The following is a 15,373-nucleotide window of genomic DNA, read 5'->3' as shown; positions in this document are numbered from 1 at the left end:
TCCCAGCACAAATCTGCTCCCCCGATAGCAAAAATCCTCCACCTTATATCCCCCTTCTAGCCCAACCCCTCCCTCAAATCAACTGTCCCAGCACAACCCCCCCCCCCCCCAAATTCCCCCCAAGCATAAATCTTCTTCCTCCCAAATCCTCTGTCTCTGCACAAATCATCTCCCTCATCCCCTGTCTAGTGCAAACCCTCTCCCTCATCAAGCACAAATTCCATTTCCCAGCACAAATTTTCTCCCCCACATTTCTCTCCAAGCACAACCCCACCAAATCCCCACCACAAAACCTCTTCCCCACCCAAATTCTACTTTCAAGCACAAATCCCCCCCATATCCCCTCCCAGCACAAATTATCTTCCTACTGCTACCACAAATTCTTGCCCCTAAATCTCTCTTCTTTAAATCCTTGGAATCCCTCCAAAATCCCCCCAACACAAATCCCCCCATTCCCCTTCTAGTGGAATTCCCCCCCTCAATCCCCTCTCCAAGCACAAATTCCCCTCCCCAAAACAAATCCTCTCCCCCAATCCCTCCTCAAAGCACAAATCCCTCCATACCCCCCTTCTAGCATAAGTCCTCTCTCCCCTCTCAAATCAATCATCCCAGCACAATTTCCTCCTAATTCCCCTCAAGCACAAATCCTCATCCCTCAATCCCCCCTCCCCGCACAAATCCTCTTCCACCAATCCCCCCCTTCCAACACAAATCCTCTTCCACCAAAAATATCCCCTTTCTAGTGCAATTCCCATCCCAACAAAAAAATCCTCTCCTCCCATCTGGAACTGTAAAAAATGTAGAGAGGGTGTAAAAACCTTCTCTTCTCAGACACGTGTTATGTCAACAGTGTCTTAGGCGTTTTGTTCAAAAGTTCAGTAGCCAGACTGTCTTAAAACAAAGTGTGAGTTTATTTGGTCACACTTGGCAACAACTTGAAAATATATACAAAGTTAAATTCTTCTTACAGCTTGATGTAGTAAAACAAAAGATAATAGGAACAAAAACTTGTATCAAGAATGTTCAAGAGATGTCTCAGCTCCGTTTGTTCTTCTCTATGTCAGAGAGATGTCCGTTCTAGCAGCTGTTTGTGAGGTAGGCTGTATTTAGGCCTAATGTAAACAAAATGTCTTCTTCAGTGTAAGGATGCGTGTGTCCTTCTTTGTATATGTGAAAAAGTAGTGAAGTCCTTCTGTGTGTGAGTAAAAGACATGTGTTGTGTGTGTGTGTGGTGTGTCGTGTGTGTGTCGTGCGTGCTGAAGTGAAGTGTCACTCTGTTTTTATACTATTTCAAATCTATTAGTCAGCAGACTATAACCATAGCCATATACGGCTAGAACTAAAAATGAAATGATCATATTCGTGATTATTCTAAATATTCTCTTTGCCAACAGCTGACACGTCTCTTAAACTTCTTTGATTGTCAGTAACACACAACAGATTCTTATAAAAAACTCAAGGTGAATGACCTTTCCAAATGGCCAAATTCTTGTAATGGATATACTTTAAACTACAGAAATGCAATTCTGTACCAAACCTTACAAATGCATATTAAACTATAATTGGATACATATAAACATATATTGCTTCACACAAACTCAATCTAACTAACTAATTATATAACTATATCAAATAACTAACTATATTATAGATAATATATGTTTTTACTTTTAAAAAGATCTTTACAATAAAGTCTATGACAGATACTGTGAGTATATTCTTATCTGTGAAACCACTGACCTACTGACCTTTAGTCATTAACCCTGTACATGGGGAACAACTGGTACAGAAAATGACATGCACACAACATAGCTATTTCAAGATTCGTCTTATGCTGAGCTGAGTGAGCTTTTTCAATGTCAAAGCATAAAAGGGAACTCAGACTGCATAAGTACAGATCTTGATTATAAAGCCAAATTAATATAATTATTCTACAGGAACAAATTACCGTTCGCAGTATAAATCCTGCCACCGCAGCACAAATGTATACTACGGCCTCCTGAGATCATTGTATCCCCCAAGTACAATTTGGCCCAAATCCATAAAACTTGCAGACTTCAGATCAACAAAAGAAAGAGCAAACCCCGCTCCAGGTTGGACTCCTGTCCCACCTCCACTAGCACACCAACAGGTGCTGGTCCTGTTCCCAACAGTCTTCATAAGCCCCGTACACACGATCGGAATTTCGGCCAGCAAAAGACCGATGAGAGCTTTTGGTCGGAAAATGCGTCCATGTGTATGCTCCATAGGACTTTTGCTGGCTGAATTTCCACCAGCAAAAGTTTGAGAGCAGGTTCTCAATTTTTCCGACGGAAAAAGTTTCTATCGAAAATTAAGTTCATGTGTATGCAATTCCGATGCGCAAAAAAAACACGCATGCTCGGAAACAATTCCACGCATGCTCGGAAGCATTGAACTTAATTTTCTCGGCTCGTCATAGTGTTGTATGTCACTGCGTTCTTGATGGTCGAAAGTTCAGAGAACTTTTGTGTGACCGTGTGTATGCAAGCCAAGCTTTAGCGGAATTCCGTCGGAAAAACCATCCAAGATGTTTCCAACGGAAATCCTGCTCGTGTGTACGGGGCATTAGTGTAGGGAAAGGAATCTTGGTTGCACATCCAATAAATCACCTTTAATATGATATCTTCCAGAAAAATACCCCACAGTACAATCAAAGAGGGGAAACCGCACACCAACTAACGTGTTTCACACTAGGATCAGCGCCTATTAATAGCTATGAATCTACATGACAGACCTCAGATGCCGGGAGATGTTTTTCCTCCTGTGTGTCATGTGACATGTCAGAGCCGAGGAGGAGACTAAGGGAAGGTTCTCTCGGTTCTGGTGACTTTTGCACCTGCAGGAAATTTTTGGTAAGTGCCCTGGGTGCCTGACTAGTGCACATCTGCTAGTGCTTTAAAGTAAATTAGTGGAGCCAAATGCCATAACTCAGACTCCGGGAATCAGCCTGGATCTGCGGGTTGCCAGGATTTTGTTGAAATGCCAAGAGAATCCCACAGGATTCAGGGTGGTTGGAAATAATGCCTATAACTACAGGTGTAAACTATAGGAAAGACAGTCTGTAAAACAAGATTCTGTATACTTACCATTCTGACAGCCTGAGTTTGCACATTTGTATGCACTTAATGCACCCTTTTTGATTTGTATTGCATAGTTTCATTGTTACAGTTTGGTACAATGTCAGTATACATACACTATATTACCAAACGTGTTGGGACACCTGCTTTTACACGCACATGAACTTTAATGGCATCCCAGTCTAATGCCGTGTACACACGGTCGGACTTTTCAGCAACAAAAGTCTGACGGCCTGTCCGACAGACTTTTAACGGACTTTTGGCAGACTTCCGACGGACTTTCTAACAAACGGACTTGCCTACAAACGATCACACAAAAGTCCGACGGATTTATACGTGATGACGTACACCGGACTAAAATAAGGAAGTTGATAGCCAGTAGCCAATAGCTGCCCTAGCGTCAGTTTTTGTCCGTTAGACTACCATACAGACGAGCGGATTTCTGGGTCCGGCGGAGTTACGACGTAAAGATTTGAAGCATGTTCCAAATCTAAAGTCTGTCAGATTTGCGACTGGAAAAGTCTGCTGAAGGTCCGGTGAAGCCCACACACGATCGGATTGTCCGCCTGATTTGGTCCGTCGGCGTCCGTTGGACCAGTCCGGACGAAAAGTCCGACCGTGTGTACGCTGCATTAGTCTGTAGGATTCAATATTGAGTTGGCCCACCCTTTGCAGCTATAACAGCTTCAACTATTCTGAGAAGGCTGTCCACAAGGTTTAGGAGTGGAATGTTTGACCATTCTTCCAGAAGCACATTTCTGAGGTCAGGAACTGATGTGGATGAAAAGGCCTGGCTTGCGGTGTCCGCTCTAATTCATCCCAAAGGTGTTCTATCGGGTTGAGGTCAGGACTCTCTGCAGGCAGGTCAAGTTCCTCCACCCCATTTTATGGTCCCAACTTTGTGGGAACAGTTTGGGGATGGCCCCTTCCCGTTCTAACATAACTACGCACCAGTCCAGTTGCTCATCCCATGTCTTTATGGACCTTGCTTTGTGCACTGGTGCGCAGTTATGTTGAAACAGGAAGGGGCCACCCGAAACTATTCCCCCAAAGTTGGGAGCATAAGATTATCCAAAATGTCTTGGTATGCTAACGCCTTATAAGTTCCCTTCAGTAGAACTAACCCAACCCCTGAAAAACAACCCCACGCCATAATCCCCCCTCCACGAAATGATTTGGAAAATGAGGGGCTCTGCTGGGGGCACCTAATGTAAAGACGGACTTTGCTGGGGGCACCTGATGTAAGGACAGACTCTGGTGGGGGCACCTGATGTAAGGACGGACTCTGGTGGGGGGACGTGATGTAAGGACAGACTCTGGAGGGGGCACGTGATGTAAGGACGGACTCTGCTGGGGCGCACCTGATGTAAGGGTGGACTCTTCAGGGGGCACCTGATGTAAGGTGGGACTCTGCTGAGAATGCCTGATGTAAGGAGGGACTCCGCTGGGGGCACCTGATGGCAGGCAATGGGGTAACGGGGCAAGTGACACACTCAGAGCTCCCACTGATTCTGCATAATGGTGAGTTGAAAGATTTCATTTTATATTACAATGTAATAATAGAAATAATGCGCTTCAATCATCCTGACACCATAACAACCATGGTTCCGGGATAATTGAAGTGCTAACACCAGGTGTTTTGAGTATCTTTATCTGCTGATTATCTGCTGATATTTAAACTTTCTGGAATACACATATTTCTATTGTAGTGTAGGATTTGGACCAGCTGTCCCTCCAAACCTCCTTCTTTCTCTCTCCCTCCCTATCTCTTTCTTTCTCTCTCTCCCTCCATCCCTCGTTCATCGCAGACTCTAACCAAACCCCTTTAATCCATGCCCATTTAAGCCACGCCCAATATTCCGCTTAAACCACGTTTTTCTTTCCCCGCTATGCCATGCCTACAAACGCCCTGCCCCCTAATTATAAACAGACTCCGCAAACAGGCAAAAAATATGTCCCTATATATATTTTTTCACAATGTTGGCAACTATATACATGATAAAAAAGGGAACAAACTAAGAAAATTTAATCAGATTAGGCGATCCGTCAGAATATGTAACGGAAGTAACGTTCCATCGCCACCATCTTGCTACACCCAACACTTGTCCACAGTGAGAAGGGGGCAAGCAGACATCTTGTTACACCCACCAGAGTTTTGCGTTTTACATGTATTTCTAACAGTAAAGTGAGTTTATATAGTGAAATACAGTACTTAGAACTCCGTCTGACTAGTTAGATGTTGAATTTTAAAATCAGCGGCAAGCCTGCTCATCTCACCGGTTTGCTAATCTGACAGAAGTCGCTTTTGAAATTCAACATCTAACCAGACAGACGGAGTTCTAAGTACTGTATGTCACTATGTAAACTCACTTTACTGTTAAAAATAAGTGTAAAATGCAAAACTCCGGTGGGTGTAACAACATGTCCGCTTTCCCCCTTCTTACTGTGGAGGAGTGCGGGGGTGCAGCAAGATGGCGGCAACCGAACGTCACTTCCGTTACACATTATGACTGGTCGCCGAATCTGACGAAACACAATACTCTTCTCGCTAGCTGATTCCACTTTGATCACTAGAGCACCAATCGCAGATGACATATTGGTCTCCATCACGTGTTCCGCCTAAAGTAAGCACACCACGCTCAATAAACAGTAGTCTGACTCCGGAAAAATGTCCGACAGCCTAGAGTGTCGTCCTCCATGACTGCAGACAGCGTGAGAGCCGCAGTGTTTTACCTTGTCAATGTCCTGTAGTAAGTGCTATGAGAGCTGGACTATACGCTGCTTCCTGCCTCGTACTGAGGACAGGAGGAAGAGGAAGAGAGGCTCCTAGTGATAGTACGAGGTGGAGGGGGAGGACACAGGTAAGAGAGGACTGACTAGGTGCACCCTGCAGCGTTCTATCTGTCACCATTACACCACATTAGACACTTCATGGCTTCCTGTCAGGTACTTTATGTGTGTACACGTCTGGTATGGGGTATGGGGCTGAGGACAGGCTGCTGAGGGACCAGGGAAGGCCTGCAATCAGCACTAATAATAATGTAGCACTGAAGAGTGTCAGGGAATGTGCACTGGGCTCTTCTTCTGTATGTAATGTGTAGTTTAACCTGGGAGGAAGCTGTTATATCTCCTCACAGCAGAAGGGAGCTTGTTCCATGGGGAAGGACTCAATAATAGATGGAACTGCATTGTGTGTAGTGACTGTTTACCACACCAATAAAAGGAAGCAGCAGCTGTGGGGCTCATTCACACTGGCGCTCAGCCCCATGCAGCGGGCTGTGGCATTTGTTTACTTTTTTCAGAGATGATCTGCGTGCAGGCAGCTCCTAGAAAGTGAATGGACATGGCGGCTGTATGGACTCTATGACTACTACAACCATCCGGGTCCTTGCACCTGTCGCTGCACACCTGTCAGATTCAGCCCTGCGGGTAAGTCCGGACAGCGGACACACTGCCATTCACTTTCTATGGGCTGCCTGCGTTCAGCTCTGCAGTGAAAAAAATAAAAAAGTAAATATCTCTGTCGGTTGCACGTGCCTTTTTGATATTTGTAGAACTCTTACCAAGAGCCAGCCCGGGTCTGAGGGGTAATGAGGCAGGGAGCTGTGTTTATGTACAAAACCCTGCCAACACCTCCCACCAGCCAAGATCTTCCTGCATTGTGCAGCACAGAGACCCAGTGATGACAGTGAAGGTATTTACTGAAAACAAAAAAAAAAATTAAGATTGCATTTAAAATGTCATTCACACATATATGGGAGGAACCAGCAAATACAAAATATAAGCAGATTAATTCCAAGAGGTAAATTCCACTTTTGAACTTGCACCTACAGGTAAGCCTATAATAAGGTACAGTGAATATCTCCTAAACTTGCACTGTTTAGGAGATCTTCATAAGGGATATGGTCTGAGGAGACAGCATCCCCATGCGGTACCTTAATTGCCCGTACACACGATCCGAAAATCGGACTATAGATCGTCCATTTTTTTTTTTTTGCATGGTGGTCGCATATCGAAAATAGGTTTACGAAAATTCTCGTATGACAGAATAAAAAAATCAGAAGTGATGTCAGTGTAATGTATTTCTATTGTATTTTCGGACGACAACTGTACTGATTAAACAAAAATTGTACAATCTGGTCTCATACAAGAAAAAATTTTGTGTTTGTTGGATCGGATAATAATGGATGAACTGTCACGATTGGCTCTCGAAAGCTCTGTACTAACAAGATATTTTTCGTCTGATTTTTGGATCGTGTGTATGGGCCATTAGGCTGGGTTCATACTGACGCAAATTGGATGTGCGTTTCCCTGCATCCAATTCGCGTGCCAGGAGAGTGTGACCAGCTCTTAATGAAGCTGGTTCACACATCTCTGGGACGGCTGCGGAGCGGATTGCACAGAGGTTCTGTGCGTCTTTGGCTCAGTTTCAGGTCCGAATCCAGACAAAAATTTGAGCCTGAAACGGACAATAGGGACTCACCGGACCCCTGCTGTGAGCCGCTCCGCACAGCAGTGTGAACCCAGTCTTAAAGCTCCGTGCTGGAGCCAAGGGCTCCTGCGCTTATGAGAATGAGTGACTTCGCCCGGCCATTCATACAGTCGGAGCCCACGAACCTGGAGGAAGAACGGGTAAAGATGACCGTGCCAGGGATTCGTGACAGCTCTGCGCGGTAGGGATCCGCTTTACAAGTAAGTCCGTCATAATGTGCTAGTATGTGGTACAGTGTACTAGTACATTATGACTTAAACCCTGCCAGGGAGCTCACCTCGTTTTTATTATAGTTACCGTTTACTACCGCTTTAAGCAAAACTGCTATTTTTCACTTGTTAGGCAAAGCATAGGTGTGCTTTAAGAAAATTAGATTTTCTGAAGTTATTTGTTTGTAATTGTCCATTGCAGAAATATGTAGCTTGACATCTCCTCTTCTATGTTATTTGGGTTTCCAGACTACTGTGGTTATAAATTTTGCAAGGAAAACCGTAAAATTGGTGTGTTTATTTCATTTTTTTAATGGTTTCTTCAAGCTGTTGGGGAAGCTGGTTTTGTAAACAATACCTAGTTGTTTTAGCAAATAATGAGGAACTGTATATACCAGTATCCCCCTGTTGTTTTAGACACTGTGAGGTGTCAGATGATCTGATGAGGTTCCCACTGAAGTCTGAATTTAGACCTGTCCCCTCCCTGCGTCTCACAGTTCAGTGCTAGCTTTGTTTAGCTCAGTGTCGCTGCTCCCTGGTTCACACTGATGCAATTTCAGATGTGAATCGGATCGCACTGAATTGCATGACAAGGGACATAACATTGGTTCCTATGGAGCCTATTTACATCAGTGCAGCGTAGCTGCGATCTGACTTTGGGAAAGGTTCCTGTGCTTCTATGGTGCGATGCAGTGTGATTCTTTGGGCCATAAACTTCAAAAGAAACTCTTTCAATTTGCTTATCTGTTATATGATTCCAGCAGGTTTTCTTCCCCAGCTAAGAAATCGCATCTGTATCCAAATCATGTCAAGTTCGCATAAAATTGCACTGCAACTGCACTTGAAAATCAGATCAAAATCGAACTGTGTCATTGTGAATCTAGCCTAAACCTAGCCAAAAAGCTGAATGTAAGCCACAATAAATAAATGTTAAACATCCCCACTTAATTTTAATGTGTACACAAAGCATCTTTACAGTTATGTTTCCCTGCTTTTTTTTTTTTTTATCCTTGCATACAAACCATGATGTCTTTTTCGACTCGTTTCTTGTCTCTTGCTATAAGCAGTGCACGTATATTTCAGTCATGCACATTGTTCTACAATTTCTGACACGCATTGCACCTGTCTGTTACTGTGCATGCATCATATATTTTAATTAATTATTGCTGGTCCTGCCCACAACTATCACCCGTCAATTGCCATCAGTACACTGTGGTGTGGGCAGCATTTGTTTTCCTGCGCTATTTTGCATTGGCATGTAGTTGTTCTTGGAAGCAAGCTAAGGATGGTGGCTACATTCCCACATACAGGGGTGACCGTGTAAACAGAATGTCGCCACCCTCATAAAGGAAGTTTAGAGCAGTGGTTCTCCACCTGGGGGGTCGGGACCCCCTGAGGGGTCGAATGACTATTTGCCAGGGGTCACCGAATTCTGGGCTGTTCCTGAAGCCCGCACCGCTCTCCCAGCTTTTTTGCGGCCGCCCAGCAGGGCTGTCCCTGGAGCTCGCAGTCGCCCATTCAGTTCACGGCATTGGTGGGGGGCGGAGACCAGAGGTCAGCTGACTGGTGAGGAATGTGAAGTGGGAGGGGCTGGAGGAGACCCTATCTCCTGATTTTGGAATAGGTGTCACTGCTACGAGACACCACAAAGTCGGAGACACAGTGAGTAACGCTACCTGTTAGTTTCCAGTTCTCAGATCAGCAGATAACCTTGATCAGGAGCACCTAAGTTGGCTGATCAGAACCCCCCCCCCCCCCCCCCCCCAGCACTGCAACTGATCCCACACCCCACCAGCACTGCCACTCATCCCATTCCCATACGAGAAGTAATAAAAATAGAGAATACATGGAAGGGAGAGGAAAAGAGGGGGAGGAACAAAGAAAAGGGAGAGAAAATAAGAGAGAGAACAAAAAAGATGGCTAGAGAGAGGGATGGGGAAACAAAAACACGAAATTAGGAAAGATTGATAAAAGGTAAAGAAAGGAGAACAAAGAGAAAGAGTGGTACATCCTAAAATGTACCAGAAGGGGTTTTAATACTGTAAGAGTGGAAGGGACTCGGGGAGCGCTAAATGTCTGTGGTTTAGGGGCACAAATTACTTGTCTTGCCTTAGGTGCTGACAACCCATGCTATGAAAATAATATTACTTTTAGGGGTCCCCACAACTTGGGAAATTTTATCAAGGGGTCATGGCACTAGCAGGTTGAGAACCACTGGTTTAGAGGAATATAAAGCCAGATTCTGTAAAGCGTGGACAGAGCCTGCTATTATAAGGTACAGAACTGATTACAAATTGTATAAAATTTCTTTTTTTATTTTTCTGTATTGCGTTTAGTGATACTTAACGCCGGCAACATTTTTTGCATACAGGTTAGAATGACAAAGAGTTAAAAGATTCCCAATACCTGTCTGACTGGTATGACTGTGATTAATCATTCAAACCCCAGCCACAGCTGTGAGATGGTTGAAAATAGAACCTTGTTACTTTTTTTGCTTTAAAGGACAAGTCAACTTTGACGACATTAAATATTGAGGCCAAAAGTATCTTTTAGCAAATATCGCTTTGCCTGCTTTTGTTGAACATACACCCTTAAAGTGAGTGATGTTTAAAAAAAACAAAAACGAACCTTTACAAACATGTTATACTTACCTCCTCTGTGCAAGGGTTTTGCAGAGAGCGACCCCGATCCTCCACTTCTGGGGTCCCCTGGCGGCGCTCCTGGCTCCTCCTCTGCATCGAGTGCCCCCATGAAGAGCCGCATTCCTTGGGGGCACTTGTGCGGGCGTGCTCCAGAGTCCTGCTGCTGCGTCCATTGACACAGACAGCAGGACTTGGCCCCGCCCCCAGCTCCCGTGTCACTGGATTTGATTGAAAGCAGCGAGAGCCAATGGCTCCTGCTGCCATCAATCTAATGAGGACCCGAGACAGCGGCTGGAGCTGCTGGGCTCGTTCTCGTCACTGGAAAGATCAGGTTCAGTTAAGTAAAAGGGGGGCTCTGGAGGGCAGTTGCACCACAGAAGGTTTTTCCCCTTAATGCATAGAATGCATTAAAGGGGTTGTAAAGGTAATTTTTTTTATTGTTTAAAAATAACAAACATGTTATACTTACCATCACTGTGCAGCTCGTTCTGCACAGAGTGGCCCCAAACCTGCTTTTCTGGGGTCCCTCGGCGGCTATTTCAGCTCCTCCCCGCAAGAACTATCCACCTTAATGCGAGCTCCCTCGCATGGTGGTTAGTTCTTGCGGGCGCGCTCCCGTGATAAAGCCGGCGGCTATAGCCGCTCACTGTATCACTCGGCCCCGCCCCCCGGCGCGCCGCATCATCGGATGTGATTGACAATAGCGCGAGCTAATGGCTGCGCTGCTTTCAATCCATCCACTGCAGCCAATCAGCGACCAGGCTGAGCTGCAATAGAGATGACGGGAACGAGCAGCGGAGATTCGAGGTGTCAGGTAAGTAAAACGGGGGGGCTGGGGGCGGCGGTATTGTCAAAAGTTTTTTCACCTTAATGCATATAATGCATTAAGGTGAAAAAATTTTTACCTTTATAACCCCTTTAAGGGGAAAAACCTCGAGACTTTATGTGACAGACCTAGCCGGAAGAGAGAGACTTTTGGAGGGGACTGTATGCTAGCCTCTTGCCGATTGATCGTGGGCCCTTGCATTTGGGGGAACAGTGCTCTTTGTGAGCTGTATGCCTGGGGACCCTTGAGGTGGTATTACTGTGGATTCGGGTCCTGGTCCCCCAGGACACACAGACTCTGGGGACCCTGGATTTGCCATATTGGAATAATGGATGATTCATAATGCTGGGGCAGATACTGTTAGGAGATGCTGATGTAAATTCCAACACCTGTCTGTCTGTTGTCTGCTAAAATGTGTATTGTAAATAAGTCTACTATGGGATCTAAGAGTCATTAGATCCCCATTGTTGTTTGTGTTAATTAACTCTGCTATTGTGTGAAGAAGAGTCTATGTTGATTGTGATAATATTGATTGGATTTTCTGAACTACAAGACGGCCAGTCTGGCCTAAAGGTCATGTCTGAGTCATCTAGGCTGTCTAAAGGGATTAGTTAATTAGCTCATGTTAGGTTAATTAGGTTACAGCTGTATTGTTAGAGTAATATGAGCAGGAGGTCTGCACCTCCTCTTTTATTGTATAAATAAGACTGTATTCCTGTCAATAAATAGAGATTCCTGTTTGAACTTACAACCTGCCTGGTGTTTGTTCTGAGCTATCACAACTGGGTTAGAACGGCACATAGCTGAAGTTCTAATCCTGGAGCATTGGATGACCGAACCATCAGACGTTGCAATCTGATTCTATAGCTGCAGAGGAGTGTCGGGAGAGTGGAACTGAGCGAGAAAGGGGTTCATTACACTTTACAACTCCTTCTAAAGTTGACCTCTGGGAAAACAGTCTCTTTTTGCAGTAGGGATACACTTGCGCTGCAAGGGTAAGCGGCTCGTTTTATGCCTAGGGGTCTGGATAAAGCAGTTTTACTTGATCCTCCTGCTTTCACAGGCTCCCACACACTGCTGGACCGCTCCCGGAAGCCTTTTCTCCCCTGAACTCTGGCAGTCTAAGTTCCTCTGTCATCAAGATCAATGCAGGGATTATAGTCCTGCATTGGACATGAGGATGCCGAAGGACAGCCACTGCTGGAACGTGGAGGGAGCGCTGTTTTCCAGGGGAACAAAGGATCGGACAAGTAAAAGTGCTTTTACTGTCACATAGACTAAATGAACAGTTAAAGTGATTGTTAACCCACTATCAAATAGTCTTATCCCCTCTGTATCTTAATAACTTGTGTGCCTGTTCTATGTAAAAAATCTGTACCGATATAAGCTCAGCTCTGGGAGCTCAACTGGTCCCTCTCCTCTCTTCTGTCTCAGCTCACAGCTGCAGTGGGCTGGGCCGAGCCCTCCCTCTGACGTCACCCGGGGAGGAGGGGGAGAGAAGGTATAGAGAGCTGACAATCGGCTGAGCGGTGGGAGCCACGCTGACACAAGGTTCAGAATTTTTAGATTACACAGGCACAGACACATGTTATTAAGGTATAGAGGGGATAAGTAGATTTAATAGCTGATGGGAGGGGGGGGGAATGGGCACTGGTGCGAGCAGGGAGGGGAGGAGGACACAGATGCAGGAGAGAGAGCTGCAGATAGCAGGGCTGCAGCTGACGGAATTACGCAAACGGACCACTATGTCAGGGCTCAGCATCCATGATTATTGTGGTCTGTTTGGAGAGGGGAGGGTATAGCCAGGCAGGATGAACCAGGTTTTTTCGGGTATACAGGGGGCCAAATGACACAGCATAAGCACTGTGCTGTATAACATGCTTTAAGGGAACAGGACCTGTTTTGTTTTTTTGTTTTTTGGGGTTAACAAATGCTTTAACCCTTGCACAGCAATGGAGGACTATTCGTTTTAGCTGTCTGTAAGTGTGGCATTCTGACCACTGTAAGGGGGAGCATTTTTTCACTGGCCACCAAAGTAATAGGCGTTTTTCCCAATGACCTACAATAGATTGGTCTTAGCAGGGGTTCCTCAAGACTTGAAATTTATTTCAAGGGTTCCTCATATGCAGAGGTGCTATTAAGTCATGGGACCTGGTCCAGGCTACCTGACAGGCTCCAAACCCCCCCCCCCCCCGAAAATATCAAAACAATGTTTTTAGTAATAATACACTATATCATTATTAGCGGAAACAGACACAACATAACTTACACAATTCCTGCTAAATGTAAAATATAAAACTGTGCTGAGTCAACAATGTTTTGTGTGTGTGTGAGAATGAGGTCTTGGGGATCATTCACATGGGTGCTGTGGCCTGTACAGCTTTTTTTTTTTTTTTTCTTTTTAAGTGGCTGGAGCTGTGTGCAGGCAGACTGTGTTACACTATGGGGATGCAGTGGCTGTACGAACACATCCACAGGTCCTAATTTGACAGGTGGGTTGGTGCAGGTCTAATGCCCCAATCACGCAGTATGCATTTAGGGCCACTGACCCACACCTGTCAAATTAGGATCTGTGGCTGTGTTAATATAGCCACTGCATCCCCATAGAGTAACAGGTGGGTCTAGCCGCACAAACCACTCATTCATACAGTATGGGCCACATGGGTTTGGGTTCCTGGAGAACTGGGCTGACTTTCAGTCAGTTATCAGCTCTAGAAGGGGCGGACTGCACCTAAACGAGGAAGGTTCAGATCTGCTGGGAATGAAGATGGCCAAAAAGTTAGAGGGGCTTTTAAACTAGGCGACGGGAGGGAGAGTTCCAGGAGTCTGGCGGACAAGATGGGAGAATTAGAGCTGCTACTCTGAGGAGGAATTTGATTTCATGGGAATTTCAGAGACCTGGTTCAATAGTTTTCATGATTGACTGGCAACCATTCAAGGGTATTCCCTATATCACAGGGACAGGGAGGGTAAAAAAGGGGGAGGGGGATGCCTGTATATCAAAAATGATATACAGGTGAATGTGAGGGATGACATCACTAATGGAGCAAGGGAAGAGGTGGGATCCTTTATGGGTAGAGTTACAAAGGGAGGAAACCGAGGAAAAAGTAATACTAGGAGTATGCTATAGGCCCCCTAACCTGAAGGAGGAGGGGGAGGCGGACCTCCTATCACAGTTTGGAACGGCGGCAAGGATAGGAAGTGTCATTATAATGGGGGATTTTAATTATCCAGACATAGACTGGGCGGAAGGAACTGCGCATTCTTCTAAGGCTCGCCATTTCCTAAATGTCTTGCAGGACAATTTAATGGGTCAGATGGTAAATGCACCAACAAGAAACAATGCGTTACTAGACCTTCTGATTACTTACTTGATCGGATGTAGAAATATCACAGGTCAATTTGTGTCAGCATAAATTACACCAAATGGGAAGCATAAGGAGAATACAAAGACACTGATTTTCAAAAGAGCCAACTTCCAGAAACTATGCTCCTTGCTAGAAGATACTAAATGGGATAAAATCTTAGGAACAAAGAACACAGCAGAAAAATGGGTGTGCTTTAGGAGCATATTAAATAACAGTATTAGCCAGTGCATCACAAAGGATAATACATTTAAAAGGGCTAATAAAAGCCCTGGATGGCTTACCGCCAACGTAAAAATTCATATAAAAGCAAAGGAGGCAGGCTTCAAAAAATACAAGGCTGAGGGAACATCATCAGCATTCCAACTGTACAAAGAATGCAATAAGAAATGTAAGGGTGTAATCAGGGCAGCTAAGATAAAACACGAAAGGCACATAGCGAAGGAGAGTAAGAAAAATCCCAAGAAATTCTTTATTTACATAAATGGTAAAAGAGGGAGGACAGATCATATTGGCCCCATAAAGGATGATGAAGGGATTCTGGTTACAAAGGATGGTGAGATGGCGAAGGTTTTGAATGTATTCTTCTCAGTCTTCATGATGGAAACGGGGGGAGGGCTTCAGTAACCAAAACTGCAATGTTTTATCCTCATGTCATGTCACAGGAAGCACCACCATGGTTTACAGAGGATAAAATCAGAAACAGACTTGAAAAACTTAACATAAATAAGTCACCGGGAC

The 15,373-nt window shown here is 45.0% G+C and overlaps 1 protein-coding gene across 3 annotated transcripts in view; it reads left to right on the top strand.

The window, feature by feature from the left end:
• Positions 1-5,812: 5,812 nt before the first annotated feature.
• Positions 5,813-15,373, top strand: part of RALBP1 (ralA binding protein 1) — a 104,248-nt gene continuing 94,687 nt past the window's right edge. Inside the window, exon 1 of one of the 3 annotated variants that reach the window (XM_073631348.1) lies at positions 5,813-5,959. The gene's annotated coding sequence lies outside the window, so the exon portion shown is untranslated. Of the gene's footprint in view, positions 6,045-15,373 lie in introns of all 3 variants that reach the window. The other 2 variants (XM_073631349.1, XM_073631350.1) reach the window with 2 other exon arrangements.

This window comes from Aquarana catesbeiana, linkage group LG05, assembly GCF_042186555.1.
Source record: "Aquarana catesbeiana isolate 2022-GZ linkage group LG05, ASM4218655v1, whole genome shotgun sequence".
NCBI lineage: Eukaryota > Metazoa > Chordata > Amphibia > Anura > Ranidae > Aquarana > Aquarana catesbeiana.
The sequence above is the reverse complement of the archived record's forward strand: the minus strand, read 5'-3'. Positions and strand labels throughout refer to the sequence as shown.